This window comes from Myotis davidii, unplaced genomic scaffold (genome assembly GCF_000327345.1).
Source record: "Myotis davidii unplaced genomic scaffold, ASM32734v1 scaffold442, whole genome shotgun sequence".
Lineage (NCBI taxonomy): Eukaryota > Metazoa > Chordata > Mammalia > Chiroptera > Vespertilionidae > Myotis > Myotis davidii.
The window spans coordinates 2,034,461-2,051,032 of record NW_006293530.1 but is presented as its reverse complement, the minus strand read 5'-3'; positions in this window follow the sequence as shown (position 1 = coordinate 2,051,032).

Here is a 16,572-nt window from a genome sequence, read left to right as displayed (position 1 = left end):
AAACTAGCTAGGGCTTACTGGCCTATTTCAAAAAATCTCCTGGTATTCCTATCTTTTCCCATGGAACTCTGAAGGAGTGAAATATATGATCTTTTTCTCTCTGTGTCTCTGTATCCTTGCCTCTTCTTATATGAATGTCAGTCATTGGATTCAGGGCCCACTCTAAATCCAGTGAGATATCATCATGAAATCATTAAGTTCATTATATCAGTAAGGACCTTATTTACAAATAAGGTCACATACACAGAAATCCAGAGTTAGGAGTGGGCCTTCTCTTTTTAGGGGACACTTATACAGTGTGTTTATGTCCATTTAGACATACGTTTTTTCCAAATAAAGGAGTTATATTTTTTCACATTTTACTATCAAATATCCAGTGTTTATATGGGAATCAGTAAACACTTGTTAAAAAATAAAGTATTTTATTCAAGGAAATAGCAACTTTTTCTAGGTAACAGCTTATCTTGTAATAATCAGGATTTTTTTATTATTATTATGGAATTACTACTTAAATCTACTACCTTAAAATAACTTGTATGGTGTTGTTGTTTTTTTCTATCTTCCTTATCCTCAATATTTTGAAGTGCACATTAAAAAAATCTTTGTCAAAGTCAGATATGATCTTCCATATGAATGGAAATAACAAATCAAAATAATTACCTAAAATTTTGAATAATTATTTGCTTTTTATCCTAACAGTAATAATCAGTCCATTTAGCAAAGAACCTACCATCATGGTGTCTCTTTCATTTAACCTTCCTTTGTCCTCAAGCATATTGCTCGGTGTGCTTTGTTAATTTATTTCCTCTCTCTTATGAAAAGTTCTATTTCTTTTCAGGAAAGATAATAATGAGTTTTCTGTAACATGCAGTTCCTGTTGTTAGGTAATTATTCTGTCTGAAAAAAATATATTATAATAGATTTCTCACAAAAGAGCCAGTCCACACAAGGCATTTTACTATAGACATCACCAGTCTCAGGAAAATGGGAGAATTTAAGGCAGAAATGAACATTCTCTAGCTACATGGTTCTTGGCTACAATTCAGGAATCTAGCCCATAAAATCAGTTAAGGAAAAATGGAAGAAAGTTATATGATGAAAAGCTTTTAATCTATCACAAGTGAAACAAAAGTAGTGGTCAAATTAATAAATTACAGCTTTAATTATAATGCTGTAATTATATAATTTCATTATATCTTTTTGTCTAAGAGGATTCTATTTATATGATGAGTTAGCTGAAAATGTTTTATCAGCATAAAATAAAGCAAAGGTAATAATATCAGACTATTATTTTTCTATTTCATAAAATACTTGCTTCCAATTCAGTTAAATATCTACTAAATTCTAAGCCTGTAAGTCCTTCCTAAAATGATGATACCTACATATGTTTCCTCTCATTCATATACCCATTTACTTGATAGATTGTGTGAAAGTTATTTTTCACAGAGAAATAAAAGTTAATTTATTAACTTTTAAGTTAATAAGAGGGGGCAACTTTTATTTTTCAAGAGACAACATTGGCCAGGTCCTACCTGTTTTAAAATTTAATATTATGAATAATAGGTTTCAATTTGTAATTTGATATTCATAAGAAACGGTTAATAGTAAATCGATATTCCAAGTTGATATATTTTTTAAAAATTATGTTAAAATAATTGCAGTCCTAGCTGGTATGGCTCAGTTGGTTGTGCATCGTCTCATGCACTGATAGGTGGCCAGTTTCATTCCTGGTCAGGGCACATCCCTGGGTTGTGGGCTTAAACACCAGTAGGGAGCATACAGAAGGCAGCCAATGGATGTTTCATTCTCACATGGATGTTTCTCTCTCTCTCTTTTCCTCTCCCTTCCCCTCTCTGTAAAAACCAATTTTTAAAAAAAATCTTAAAATAATGACTCACAAGAAATTGCAAAAATAGCACAGTGAGTTTATGTGAATTTTTCATCCAGGTTCTCTCAATGATAATATCTTATATAAGCATAATGCATTGCCAAAACCAGGAGACTGACATTTGTATAATACTATTGAGTATACTACAGATTCTATTTTGATTTTACCAGTTTTTAAATGAAAATTCATTATTTTTTGGTATAGAAATCTGTAATATTTTATCATATGTGTAGATTTGTGTGAGCACCACTCAATCAGGATATGGATCTGTTCCATCACAAGAAAAAAGCCCTTTATGCCACACCTTTACAGGAACACCCACTCTTTCACTAACTCCTGTTAACCACTGATTGAATTTCCTTCACTAAATTTTATTTAAAGATTATTACACAAATAGAATCATATGGTATGTAATCTTATGAGAATGGTTTTCTCACTCAGTGAAATGTCCTCAAGATCCAATCAAGTTGTACGTATCAAAAGTTTGTTTCTTTTTATTGTTGATTCTATTCCACTTTATGGATATACCACAGCACAGTTCGCCATTCACCTATTGAAGCACATTTGGCTTGTTTCCAATGTTTTGGCTGTTACAAATAAAAATGCAAAGAACATTTCATGTTCAGGTTATGTGTAGACACTAATTTTAATTTTTCTAAGATAAATATGCAGAAGTGTGATTGTTGGGTTGTATGTTTAGCTTTATAAGATTAGAGGCCCAGTGCACAAAAATTTCTGCACTCGGGGCAGGGGGGCGGGACCCTCAGTCCAGCCTGTGCCCTCTCACAGACTGGGACCCCTTGGGGGATGTCCACCTGTTGGCTTAGGCCCACTCCCTGGGGGGTTGGACCTAAGCTGGCAGTCAGACTTCCCTCTGTCAGCCCAGGAGCCCTCAGGGGATGTCCACATGCTACTGGGGAGCAGGCCTAAGCTGCAGCCAGACATCCTTAGCGCTGCTGAGGAGGTGGGAGAGGCTCTCACCACCAACGCTGCACTAGCAGCCTTCAGCCGGGTTTGTGGCTGACCAGAGCTCGCCCTGTGGGAGCACACTGACCACCAGAGGGCATCTCCTGCATTGAGCGTCTGCCTCTGATGGTCAGTGTGTGTCATAGTGATCAGTCATTCCCAGTCATTCTACTGTTAGGGTCATTTTTCAGATTACCCTTTTATTATATAGGATATCATTTTTCCTATTAAATTAAGTTTAGCTTTTTAAGAAACTGCCAAATAACTTTGTCATTTTACATTACTACCAGTAGTGTATGAGAGTCACATCATCACTAGCAATTGATATTATGTGTACAAACTTTTTAAAAAACACAGTAAGGAAATAGAGATAACTTAGAAAAACTGAAGAACATTGTTAGGGTTTTGAAATGTTTTGTAAAAGTATTCTTTCTTTAATGTACAGCATGCTTTCAAGGGAACTTAGCATATTGGCTAATACTCTGTAGCAATATCTTTGATGTATGCATGTGGCATTTGCCCTTTAATTACTGACTTTTTCAGCTAACTGGTTTTAGGTATTAAAAACATTTATACCAATTTTTCTCTAAAATAAAAGGCAATTTTCTTCTGAGAAATTATTTTAAAACACTGCACCATATACCTAATTATAACATAAATCAGCACTGTTTAATTTATGCAGTGTCACCCAACAGAAAAATGTTTTTGAAGACCGAGTGAGCAATATAACAAGCTACATTTAAAGGCAACATCACCAAACACATTTTAACTTCAGTTAGGATTTTTTAGCAAGAGCTCCCAACTAAATTATGCTTTACCTAAAGATTGGAAATTTTATGAGGCACTATTATATTTAAAGAAGGGCGATTGGGGGGAAAAAAATGCCAAAATGGTTATTGAAGTAAAGATGTAGGATGTAGTTGAATACTTCATGTTGTATTTACAGAAACAAGACATTTTAAGAGTAATCAATAGATTCAGAGAAATTAAATCATTGTACCTAGATTCATAGTATGGATTAAACAATGGCAACATTTTCTCATTTTATTTGCAATCATTTAATTTTATAAATTAAAAATAAACCTGCAAAAGTCATAAAGCAACACATTATTACATTGTTGATAATTAATGGGAATTGTTTGAATTTTGTTTACAGTTGATGTTTCCTTTTCCAAGATCATTGAACTTTAGACACAGGGATGTTTAAAATTTAGATCTCAGAGATCTATATTAAACCAAGAACAGAAACATTGCTTATGAGGATTGAGACTTCTGTTATATTAAAACTAGAGGTCCAGTGCACGAAATTTGTGCACTGGCATAGGAGAGTCCCTCAGCCCAGCCTGCACCCTCTCGCAGTCCAGGAGCCCTCGCTCCATACCACCCACCTGTTCACTGTTCCTTACTGCTCAGCTTGCTGCTCCTTAGCGCTGCCACGGAGGCTGGAGAGACTCCCACCACCGGCACTGTGCTCACCAACCATGAGCACGGCTTCTGGCTGAGTGGCACTTTCCTTGTGGGAGCATACTGACCACCAAGGAGCAGCTCCTGCATTGAGCATCTGCCCCCTGATGGTCAGTGCGTATCATAGCGACCAGTCATTCTGGTTGTTTCGCTGTAATGATCACTTAAGCTTTTATTATATAGACTAGAGGCCCGGTACACGAAATTTGTGCATGGAAGGGGGAGGTCCGCAGCCCGGCCTGCACCCTCTCCAATCTGGGAGCCCTTGGGGGATATCTGACTGCCTCTCGCAATAAGGGACTGCTGGTTCCTAACTGCTCGCCTGCCTGCCTGCCTGCCTGCCTGATTTCCACTAATCCCTCTGCCTGCCTGCCTGCCTGATCGCCCCTAACCACCTCTGCCTGCCTGATCACCCCTAACTGCTCCTCTGCTGGCCTGACCACCCCTAGCCTGCACCCTCTCGCAGTCCAGGAGCCCTCGCTCCATACCACCCACCTGTTCACTGTTCCTTACTGCTCAGCTTGCTGCTCCTTAGCGCTGCCACGGAGGCTGGAGAGACTCCCACCACCGCCACTGTGCTCACCAACCATGAGCCTGGCTTCTGGCTGAGTGGCACTTTCCTTGTGGGAGCATACTGACCACCAAGGAGCAGCTCCTGCATTGAGCATCTGCCCCCTGATGCTCAGTGCGTATCATAGCGACCAGTCATTCTGGTTGTTTTGCTGTAATGATCACTTAGGCTTTTATTATATAGACTAGAGGCCCGGTACACGAAATTTGTGCAGGGAAGGGGGAGGGCCGCAGCCCGGCCTGCACCCTCTCCAATCTGGGAGCCCTTGGGGGATATCTTACTGCCTCTCGCAATATGGGACTGCTGGTTCCTAACTGCTCGCCAGCCTGCCTGCCTGCCCGCATGATTTCCACTAATCCATGTGCCTGCCTGCCTGCCTGATCGCCCCTAACCACCTCTGCCTGCCTGATCACCCCTACCTGCTCCTCTGCTGGCCTGACCACCCCTAACCACCTCTGCCTCGCACCACACCTGGGACCCAGGATTTCCTTCTCTGGCCAGCCACAGGCACTGAGGACCCGGGCTGGCTTTGCCCAGGCTGGCCACAGCTGCAGTGGACCATGGGCAGGCAGCTTTGCCCGGGCTGCAGCCACAGGTGCTGGTGCCCAGGACCACAGAGCGGGCAGCTTGTCCCTTTACTGGGTCATAGCCTGGCTGGTCCCCATTCGTCAGTGCGTATCATAGCGACCAGTCATTCTGGTTGTTTCGCTGTAATGATCACTTAAGCTTTTATTATATAGACTAGAGGCCCGGTACACGAAATTTGTGCATGGAAGGGGGAGGTCCGCAGCCCGGCCTGCACCCTCTCCAATCTGGGAGCCCTTGGGGGATATCTGACTGCCTCTCGCAATATGATCGCCCCTAACCACCTCTGCCTGCCTGATCACCCCTAACTGCTCCTCTGCTGGCCTGACCACCCCTAACCACCTCTGCCTCGCACCACACCTGGGACCCAGGATTTCCTTCTCTGGCCAGCCAGAGGCACTGAGGACCCGGGCTGGCTTTGCCCAGGCTGGCCACAGCTGCAGTGGACCATGGGCAGGCAGCTTTGCCCGGGCTGCAGCCACAGGTGCTGGTGCCCAGGACCACAGAGCGGGCGGCTTGTCCCTTTACTGGGTCATAGCCTGGCTGGTCCCCATTCCTCTCTCACGAGCTCATTTGTGCCTGGCTGGTCCCCATACCTCTCTCCCCAGAGTTGAGTGTCTGAGCTATTAAGGCGTGATGGCATGAGGGTGTGACGACCATTTGCACATTAGCTCTTTATTATATAGGATGATTGGTCAATCCAAGAAAAGGAAGTGGTACAATGTCTAGGTGATCAGCACATCACCTGGGCAAATTAGTTTCCCTGTGCCTCAGTTCTATCATCCTAAATAAGAGGAGAATAGCAATGCATGCCCTTTAGTTTGTTGTAAGGATTTCATATGTTAGCCTGTGTAAAGCATTCGGAAAAATGCCTGGCATAGAGAAGTGCTACATAAAAATGAATGGCTATAATCATTATTTCAAATCATCTTAATGCAGCAGATTTATCCACCAGAATGTTTCATGGACCTGGCCTATCTTCCATGCCATTTCTATTAGGGGCATCACAACATTGTTGCCATCAATTGCATTAAAATATCACCACAGAAAACAAGTTAGGAGAGCCCTTTATATGTCATTTCTACTGGAAATATAGATCAGAAGATTATGTAAAGCATATGATTGCCTAATCACTAAGCTGCACACCTAAAAACAATACAAAATAGAATTGAAAGGCGGGGGGGGAAGAGTCAGTTTAGCTTGTGAGGACAGAAAATAGCTAAGGCCTCTTTCAAATGCTAGAATGAAACAAAGCAACTGGAGGAGACCCAGCTAGAAAGAGAGATAAAAAGGTTTAGTTATTTTTATTGTTGTCTGTCCCCATCCCAAGTGACCAGGGCTCTTGGGGTGGAGTAAAAGGATGCCCAGCATGGAAGACTGGCGTCAGATCTGCGCTATAGTCAGCTCCTCAGGGAGTGTCCTGGCTTAGTGTGCAAACACACTCCCACTCTTCACAGCAGCCACTTCTGCTGCTGGGGACTCTACATCAGCGCTAAGGAAACACTCCCACCTCCACCGCAGGGATCTCCCCATGCTGCAGGGCTTCCTCAGCTCTCTTTTATCTGTGAATATTCTCTCTGGCATCTCCTGGTTTCCAGAAACCCAGTAAATGCCTCTGACTGCCAGTGAGCCTGCCATTCCCACACCTGCTCAAAGCAATGGAGTTCCCCTCAAGGATGCACATTAGAACACAGTAGATATTTCATTGTAAACTAGTCTGACAATACATGGGCACCTTTGTCTCTCTTTAACCAGAAGCCTGCAAATGTTCTTTTCCCTGATACTCATTATATTTAAATCCTATAAGACTATTTTACTGGTATTCAAAAAACACTTACTGAGTTCCTATATGATACACACAAGCAACCAAATCATTAAATTCAATGTAATACACACTGGATTATAGAGGTTGAGATTATAGAGATTGAAAGGTTGAGAAAATAATGTTCAAAGTTGATTTTTTGGATTGAGAAGATGCTTCAACTGGGTTTGTCAGACAGATGAGGTAATGATGAGGTAAATGGGGGAGGGGGGCAATATGTGCAAAGCTAGTGCGGTGTGAAATATTGTACAGTGTTATGGAAGTAGTAATAACATACCAAAGTGTTAAGCTCTGTCTTTAGTATTTGGCAAGAATCTGCTGCTCAATGTTGTTTTTAGGCTTTGGACCAAGAAACTGTCAAATAGCCACATCAAGGTCATGTCTGTCATACCTGAACTTGTGTGTCATTAATAATGCTGTGATTGCATTTCTAAGGTCATGATAATCAGCCCCCAAACATCAGCAATACAATCAAAACAACACACTTGGGTTTAGAGTTAATATCTGAATAGTCACATTCCAATATATATATTAGCATTTTGGATATAATTAGGAGTAAAATCTCTTTAGGAATAATTTTGCCCAGATGATTATCAGTTGAACTATAAATGAGTGTTTATCATTGCAAAAGTGAAGTGTCCAACAATGGAATATTGTCAATTAAGTACAAAAGTAGTTAGATAGATTGATTGAAACAACCAAGAAGTTACCAAGCACAATAACTTTAGAAGAAAAACATATCTTTTTTGAGTGAACTATGTTTAAATAATTTTAACTTATAGTAAGCTTGATGCACATGAGTCTTCATCAAAATTTGGTTCTTCATGAGTGTTTATTGTTTTAGCATTTGTACCACCAAACATAACTTTTAAATGTTTAGTCATTTAAAACCACTGACTTTAAGAATTTTTAAGAAAATAAATTGAGAATTGAAAATTCTTTTAATTTGGAGAGGATGAATTAACACTCTATCAACACCGTCATCTAAATTTTTTACAAAAAGAACTTCAATATCATACACACCACTTAAGAGAATTCATATTTTATCCAGATTTTATGCAGACTTAAAGCATAAAGTATATAAACAAGCATTATAAAATGGAAAAGAGAGGAGAAACAAACAACTTATATATAAAGAAAAGAGAGGAGAAAGAGATAATTCACCTAAGACAGTGTTAAAAAATCATCACAAATAGGTGGTAGTGTTCCAATTGCAATTAAAGTTTATTTCTTGCTCATGTACCGATTTGCAGAGGGTGTTCTTAGCAGACAGCTCACTCCCATATAGTGATTTAGTTGCCCAGACTTTCCACATTTTGGCTTCCCTGTTCCCCTAGAGACATGCGATTATCTGTTTATAGCCAGAGAAAGGAGCGGGAGAGCAGTGTTGAGGGGAGGAGACGCACTTATTTCTTAAGTTCTTGACCTGAAAATTATATACAACACTCTTGATATATGTCCCTGTTGTGCATAAAATGGTGATATTTTAAAATACACTACCTTTTTATAACTTACATCAAATATTGGTACATGCATAGAAAATAAGAATTTTTTTTTTCTTAGCTTGACAGCTTTGAGGTCTAATGATATTACAGACTACATGTTGGTGTCCTTTCAAAATCTATATGTTGAACCCTTAACCTCAATAGGATGGTATTAAGGCGGTGAGGCATCTGAGAGGTATTTAGGTTTAGATGAGGTCATGAGGGTGAAACCCTATGATGGAATTAGCGCTCTTGTTCACAAGAGAAACATACTAGAGCTTGCTATCTTAACCATGGGAGGTACAATGAGAAGATGGCTATCTGCAAAATCAGAACTAGGAATGGGATTAGTTGGCACCTCGATCTTGGGCTTCACAGCCTCCAGAATGGCAAAAAAAATAAATTTCTGTTGTTTAAGCCACCCAGTTGGCAGTATTTTGCTATGGGAGGAGCTGACCAAAACAGAAATTGGTACTGAGAAGTGGGATGCTGCTGTGACCAATATCTATAAATGTGAAGCAGCTTTAAAACTCGGTAATAAGTAGATACTGGAAAAGTTTTGAATTGCATGCTGGAAAAATCTGATATTGCTGTGAAGGGACTTTTAAAGGGAATTCTGTTGAAAACTCATAATGAAAAGAGAACTCTGGAGGAACCTTCAAGTTTTTTTTTTTGTATGCTTTTTTTTTGGCGGGGGGGAGTTACCTAATATAAATAATCATGTAAAGAATGTTGGTATAAATAAGGATGGTTAAGGTAATTCTGGTATCTCAGACAGAAAAGAGAAACATGTTATTTAACTAGAAACAGGCAAAGGTAATCTTTGTTATAAAATGGCAAGAATTTGGCTGAAGTATGTTTGTGCCTAGTGTTTTCTTAAAGGTGAAACTGGTGAGTGATAAAATTGGATATTTAGTTGAGATTTCATTTTTTTTCTTTCTTATGAATTTAGTGGTGTGAATAAAATGATGTAGGTTTGAGGTGTACAATTCTATAATACATCATCTGTGTATTGGATTGCGTGTTCACCACCCCAAGTCAAGTCTCCTTCCATCACCATTTATCCTTCCTTTACCCTTTTATACATCCTCCCATAGTTGACATTTCTAAACAAAGTGTTGAGGGAGTGGCTTAGTTACACCTGGTTGCTTATAGTAAAATGCAAGGAGAAAGTAATGAATTGAAGAAGAAATTGGTAAGAAAAAGGAAACCAGGACATAAAAGACGTGGACAATTCTCAGCCTATCCACGTTACAAATAATGCGAAAGCACGTTCTGAAGAGAGCAGTGAGACTACGGCCCAGCAACCATGGACATAAACCACTGACTTAGTCAGCCACCGCAGAAGGAAAATTATCCTTTTGAACTGAAGGAGAAGATAGGATGAAATAAAGGGAGATTTTCAGACTTAGAATTTACAGGACAGGTTTATAAAGCCATCTGGTCGCAAACTTGCACTATTCTTTAAGAAAAGCGAAAAGTGCCTCAAAGGCAATTCAGAGGTCATTAGGACCACCGCCTAGGTGTCAATAAGTCAACAGAAGCTGTGGGAGTTATGATGCTTGGAGCCATCGGTGTGTGATTCCCCACACAGAAGCCCCAAGGATATGTCCCCCACCCAAGAGCCTCTGATGGACAGGGTTATTCAGAAGGCTGGTAATGCCCCAGAGCCGTAAAGGTGACATTGCGACTTCATTGGGCCTAGGAGGCATAAAATGGAGCTAAAGAGGACTGTTCTGAAGTTTAAGACCTAATGGGATTTGTCTTGCTATGATTTGGATTGCCACTCTTTCTCTCTTCTTCTCCCTTTTGTACTGAAGTTTCTGTACTATGTTTGCCCACCATTGTATTTTATAAGCTCATACATATTTGGTTTTACAAGTTTATAGCTAGAAAGGAATTTTTGCTTCAGAATGAATCCCGCCTCAAGTCTCACCCATATCTAATTTAGATGATATTTAGATGAGACTTTGAACTGTAGACTTTAAAGTTAAATCTAGAATGAGTTCAGATTTTGAAGACTATTGGCATAAAAATAATTTATTTCACATGTGAGAATACAAAAATTTAGAGGGTCTGAGGCAGAATGTTATGGACGGGACATTTGTGCCCCTCCATCCCCCCAAAACCACGTTAACATTAACACCTAAGGGTTACTATTAGACTGTGGAGCCATTGGAGGTAATTCAATACAGATGAGGTCATGAGGATGGTGTCCCCAGGACAGAATTAGTGTCCTTATAAGAAGAGAAAGAGGGCTCAGTCTCTCTGCCATCCTCTATAATAAAAGGCTAATATGCAAATAGACTGAACGGCAGAACAACCAAACAACCAGTCGCTGTGATGTGCGCTGACCACCAGGGTACACGCACAGAACATGGTGGGCATTGGCCACAGTGGGATGGTGGAGCAGGTGAGCAGGGGTGCCAGACCAAGGCAGGGTGCCAGTTGCTGCCATCAGGGAGAGCCTCTGGTGGTTACTGAAAATTCTTTGCTCCCACATGCTGTGGTCCCACCCAGCGCTCACACCTGCTGCCAGCACTGGCCCCACCTGCACCTGCTGCTGGCACTGGAGCCACTGCTTGCACCCGCCACTGGCACCCCGTGCTGGCTCCAATCACTCCGCACTGTCAGAGGGTGCAAGTGGTGGCTGCCAGCCCCAATTACCCCTCAGGGCTTCTCCACCTCCCCCGGCTCCTGAGGGACGACCTGAACTGGCATCCACCTCTTGCACCTGCTGTTGGCAATGGCCCCACTCGCACCTACTGCCGGCACCAGAGCCGCCACTCAAACCCACTGCTGGTGCCGACCACGCTTGCACCCACAGCTGGCGCCAGAGTCACCACTTGCACCCGCTGACAGCGTGGGGCAATTGGGGCCGGCACCAGCAGCAGGTGTGAGTGGGGCCGGCCCCTGTCAGTGCGTGGGAGCAGCGGCAGCAGGAGCGGGGCTGCCTGCAGACAGTGGGCTGGTGGCTGTGGTGGGAGGGGTTGTGCGGGGGCGTAGAGGATGGGCCGAGACGCAGCATCACAGCCCACAGTTCCTATCAAGATGCACAAATTCATGCACGGGGCCCCTAGTGTGAAAATAAAATGAGAAGGCCGCTATCTGCAAACCAAGAAGAAGGTTTTCACCAAAAACTGAATCAGCCAGCACCTTGATCTTAGACTTCCCAGTCTCCAGATCTGTCAGAAATAAATTCCTGTTGTTTAAGCTGCCCAGTCTACAGTGCTTGTTATAGCAGCTGGTGCTGACTACAACAAATGAATTCAACTTCCTTCATGATTTATTGAGAGATAACTGACTATTGGATTTCCTAGAGCCAGCAAGAGAGTGATTCAAATGGACGGGGTATTTTTACAATGGAAAATCAATACAAAAGTGTCATGGAATTGTTACTGGCTGTGAATGATTTAGTGACCACCAGCACACAGCGTTTTGTGCATATCCTTCAGTTGAATGTTCAGGAAATATTTATAGAACAGCTTATATGTAACAGAATTAATGACCAAAGTGCAAAGTTGAATGACTACTTTCAGCGTAATTTTTCTATATTAAAGAACTATATGACATTCAGGATAGATTGGATCATGCTTGTTCTATTCTAACATTGGCTTTTTAGAAAAAAAATGAAGAACAAATCTGTCATTTTGTTGAAGAGGACTCTTGAATGTAAATTGTAAATTGTATTTCCTGCTCCTGATATTATTTACTGCTAATGGTTAATTGAAGATCAAGTAGTTTCTTTCAAGTAACAAGAAAGGACTGATATAACTTCAGAGTGTAAGTATATTTTCCTTGATTTCTATTGTAGAGCTGCTGCTATCAATCCATTGCAAATATCCTATCTAATAAAGAGGGAATATTCTAATTGACTGTCACAACCTCAAAGATGGCGGTACACACAGCCAATAAGGAGGGAATATGCTAATTGTCTCCCACACCCTCAAAGAGGCAGGGCCCACAGCCAACAAGGAAGGAATATGCTAATTGTCTGCCATACCCTCAAAGATGGCAGTGCCCACAGTAACAAGATGGTGGCACCCATTCTCCTCAGCCCCACCGGGGTGACAGGTGTGTGGCAAGGCCGGGCCTGCTGGGCCTGTCTCCCCCCCAGTTCCTTCACCCCCCCAGCCACCCAGGGCCACCAGAGGCTCTGGTAACCAGAGCCTGCTGAGGCTTGCGCAGATGGCAGTGACAGCAGCAGAGGTGTGATGGGGGCATTGCTTTCCTGATCACCACACCGGGTTGCCTCCCACCCCTGAGGGCTCCCGGACTGTGAGGGGGGCAGGCCAGGTTGGGCTAACATCTGGCGAGCACAGCAGCAGTGACCGGAACCTCTCTTGCCTCAGTGGCAGTGTTAATGATGTCTGACTTCTGGCTTAGGCCCGTTCCCCATGGGAAGGGGCCTAAGCTGTCAGTTGACATCCCCTGAGGGCTCCCGGACTGCGAGAGGGTGCAGGCCAGGCTATCTCCAAGTCCATCCATAGCCTCACAAAATTTCCTGTCATTATTCTATTCTCTTGGAAGTGTGCCCTGGGTCTTCCCTCCCTCATCTGCTGAGCTTTTCTGAATTCACACCTCTCTATTTCTCAACCTGTGGGTCGCGACCCCTTTGGTGGTCAAATGACCCTTTCACCGGGCTCGTCTAAGCCCATCCCGCATATCAGATATTTACATTATGATTCCAAACAGTAGCAAAATTACAGTTATGAAGTAGCAACACAAATAATTTTATGGTTGGGAGCCACTACAACATGAGGAACTGTAATAAAGGGTCACGGCATTAGGAAGGTTGAGAACCACTGGTCTATTTCCTTGGCTCTAAGGATTATTTTGAAAGAGTGGTAGATGCCCCTACTGCCTCTAACTGGGTGGATTTAGTGCTATAATGTTAATTGTTTGGAATTCTACTTTTCTAGTCTGCTTATTTGATGTAATAGAATGTTTATATAATGAAAGGTTTATTTTTGTGTATATATAGACAAAACTAGGAATATTCCCTCCAAATCTGGTATTTCCTCAAATGTAATCAGAAAGTATTAGTTTGACAGCACTGTGCATGAACACTTATATTTCTGACTACTATTTACTCATTAGTAAAATCATATTATACTTTTTTATAGTAGACAACTATGGCCTCAGTTGAAATGTAAAAGTAGGGCTTCAGTTGTGACTTAAAAATACTACTAATAATATCCCCAAATGTAACATACTTTACCACCCAAAAAATATGGTATGCACAGGAAACTTATAAAATAGGTTTTATAATATTAAATTAAGCTTAATATGATCTAATCCATAATGTTTGCCAATCCGATAAAAGCCAAAAATAGAATAGTAGAACTGGTAGTGATCCATGTTGGATTTAGAAATAAGTTTTAATATTCCTTGTAACCTTGAGATTTAAATAAACTTTTTATAATACATCCCTGTTGAAAAAAGTCCATGTCTCTGAATCAAGATATCGAAGCAGACATATGGCCTCAGTTGCCAAAAAGTGACAGAGTTTTGGACATTCCACATGTCTGAATGATGGCCTCATCCAACTTCACAACATCTGCTTTTGGTAAAGGTCTTGTAGTCTTGTAGTACATGGCAGATGTTCCATAGAAGAGAGAGAATTCTGGTCAAAACAGAATTATCTGTAATTCTGATGTAAATTATATTCAGGAGTTCAACCCTATTGCATATGTAATCACTACAAGATTATTTATTCAAAAGTAATACATTTCTATGTCTAGTCTTCAAAATCCCTGGTCTCAGTCAGTGATGGTAGCATTTCACAAGTAAATGGATAATCACAATACTGTGTGGCAATAGACATGACAGAGCTATATACAAATTACCAAGGGAGAAGTAAGAAGGGGTTCCCAGCCTAGATTTGAAGTTTCTATAAGTAATTTCTAAAAAAAAGATAATTTAAAATTAAGAAACACAACCAAAAATAGACTCACAGAAACTCAACAAGGGATCTTTGGCAACATCTGGTCCAACCTCATTTTATAAACAAGAAGAATGTTGATGTGTAAAAAGATAATATAGTAACTTAGTTAAGAGATTGATTATAGAACTAAGAACTTTATTACTAACTTAGCTTTCCTTGAACCCTTATGTACTTAGCAGCCAGTTATGTGAAGTTGCTCTGCCCCAGCTTAATGTCTAGATTGGTAACTGCATATCGTGTTGAATGTTTCAAACATAATGGTCGAGTAAGTGTGGAATTATGCCATACAGAAATGTCTGGGGCCTACTCTGTAGTTGGTGGGTGCTACTTAGAGGAAATGATGAACACGTAGCATTGTCTTTGCTTCAGAAAGGATTTACTACCACACTTGTGTTGAGAAGTTTTAATTACCAATTCTGCTACAAACCAAGAGGGCAAGAAGCAAAAGGACTTTCAAACAGAATAGTGGGACTTCCCCATAGTCTGATAGGAATTCCTAATGGAAGACTTCGCTGAAATGCAGAAAACCGTCTCCAGGTTGGGGAATCACTCTACGTGTAGAAAAGAAGAAAGCTTTTGCAGAAGCACATAGCGATGCCTCAGAGGAAAATTGTGGTCTTGCTCTATAAAAGTTGCCTTATGTTTCTTGGCAGAGGAAATTATGAACAGGGAAGAAAGAAAGACACAAAGAATAAAAGAAAGAAGACCAGAACAGCATTGTAAGGGTCTAACGCAATTGACGCCTGAAGCAGGAGTGATCACTGAAGCAAATGAAAGATGCTTCCAGCTTATCAGAAATATCCAGGCTATCAATATTATAAGACTGGGTGTTCACAGGTAGCAGTTTCTAAACCCTGGCTTAATATTTACTAACCAGGAAATTTCACGCATGGCAGGATTGCTTCAAGCTTCAAGGATAATCTGAAAATTGTTAGGTGAGTTGCAATTACTTCTAAATAATTTCTCCCCAATTCAAATTCTCAGATTGGAATAAACACACTTTTAAATAATGTCATCTGAATTCACAAATTAAATAAACTACCGTAAAAGTATTGTTTCATTGACATATTGGGGTTGGGAAAATGAGGCTAATTGAATATATAAATAATTTGAATTTGTCATAAACATACTTTGGTTTTCTCCCATTCATATTATGGAGAAATGTTAGTCGTGGTAGTTATATCAAAAAATATAGCCAAGTAAGCACTGCTGAAAGTTTCTTACATGATTCATCACCTTATAGGGCACCTATAGGTTTCCCACAAGAACTTTCACCTAAGAAATACAGCATTGCTACTAGGAAGTGAAGGGAAGCATCTTATGTGAGCCCAAAATATGACAATATGATGTCAGGATTGACATCAGAACAAGAGGCATTTAAAGGATTAGCATAACAATGGTACTAAACAAAATGTGGTCCCATCTACAGAAATTCCTACTGTGAAAATAAAAGATTACTTTTGCTTAAAAAGTACAGCTCTATGTGGATTATTTTGAACTCAAGGCAATCAAGACACTGAAGGCTCAAAGGAGACTTTTACTTTTCCCTTAAATACATAAAAAATTCAGATAGGGGGCTTGGCTCAGAGAAAGAGAGCTATTACCAGAGATCACTATTATCTGAATTCCCTACCTATATGGCAAGGCAGACATCTAATTACCAAACATCTTCTCTTATTGTCCTGCCAAGTGCCCTCCTCCCCTTTGAAGCTCCAGTCTGCTATTCCATCCCTTCCCTCAGGATGGCACATAAGCCTTAACTGCACAACTTACCCTTGGGTTTCATATTTCTATGGGGCTCCCATAAATACATAATTTAATTTCACCTCCTATTGATCTGTTTTA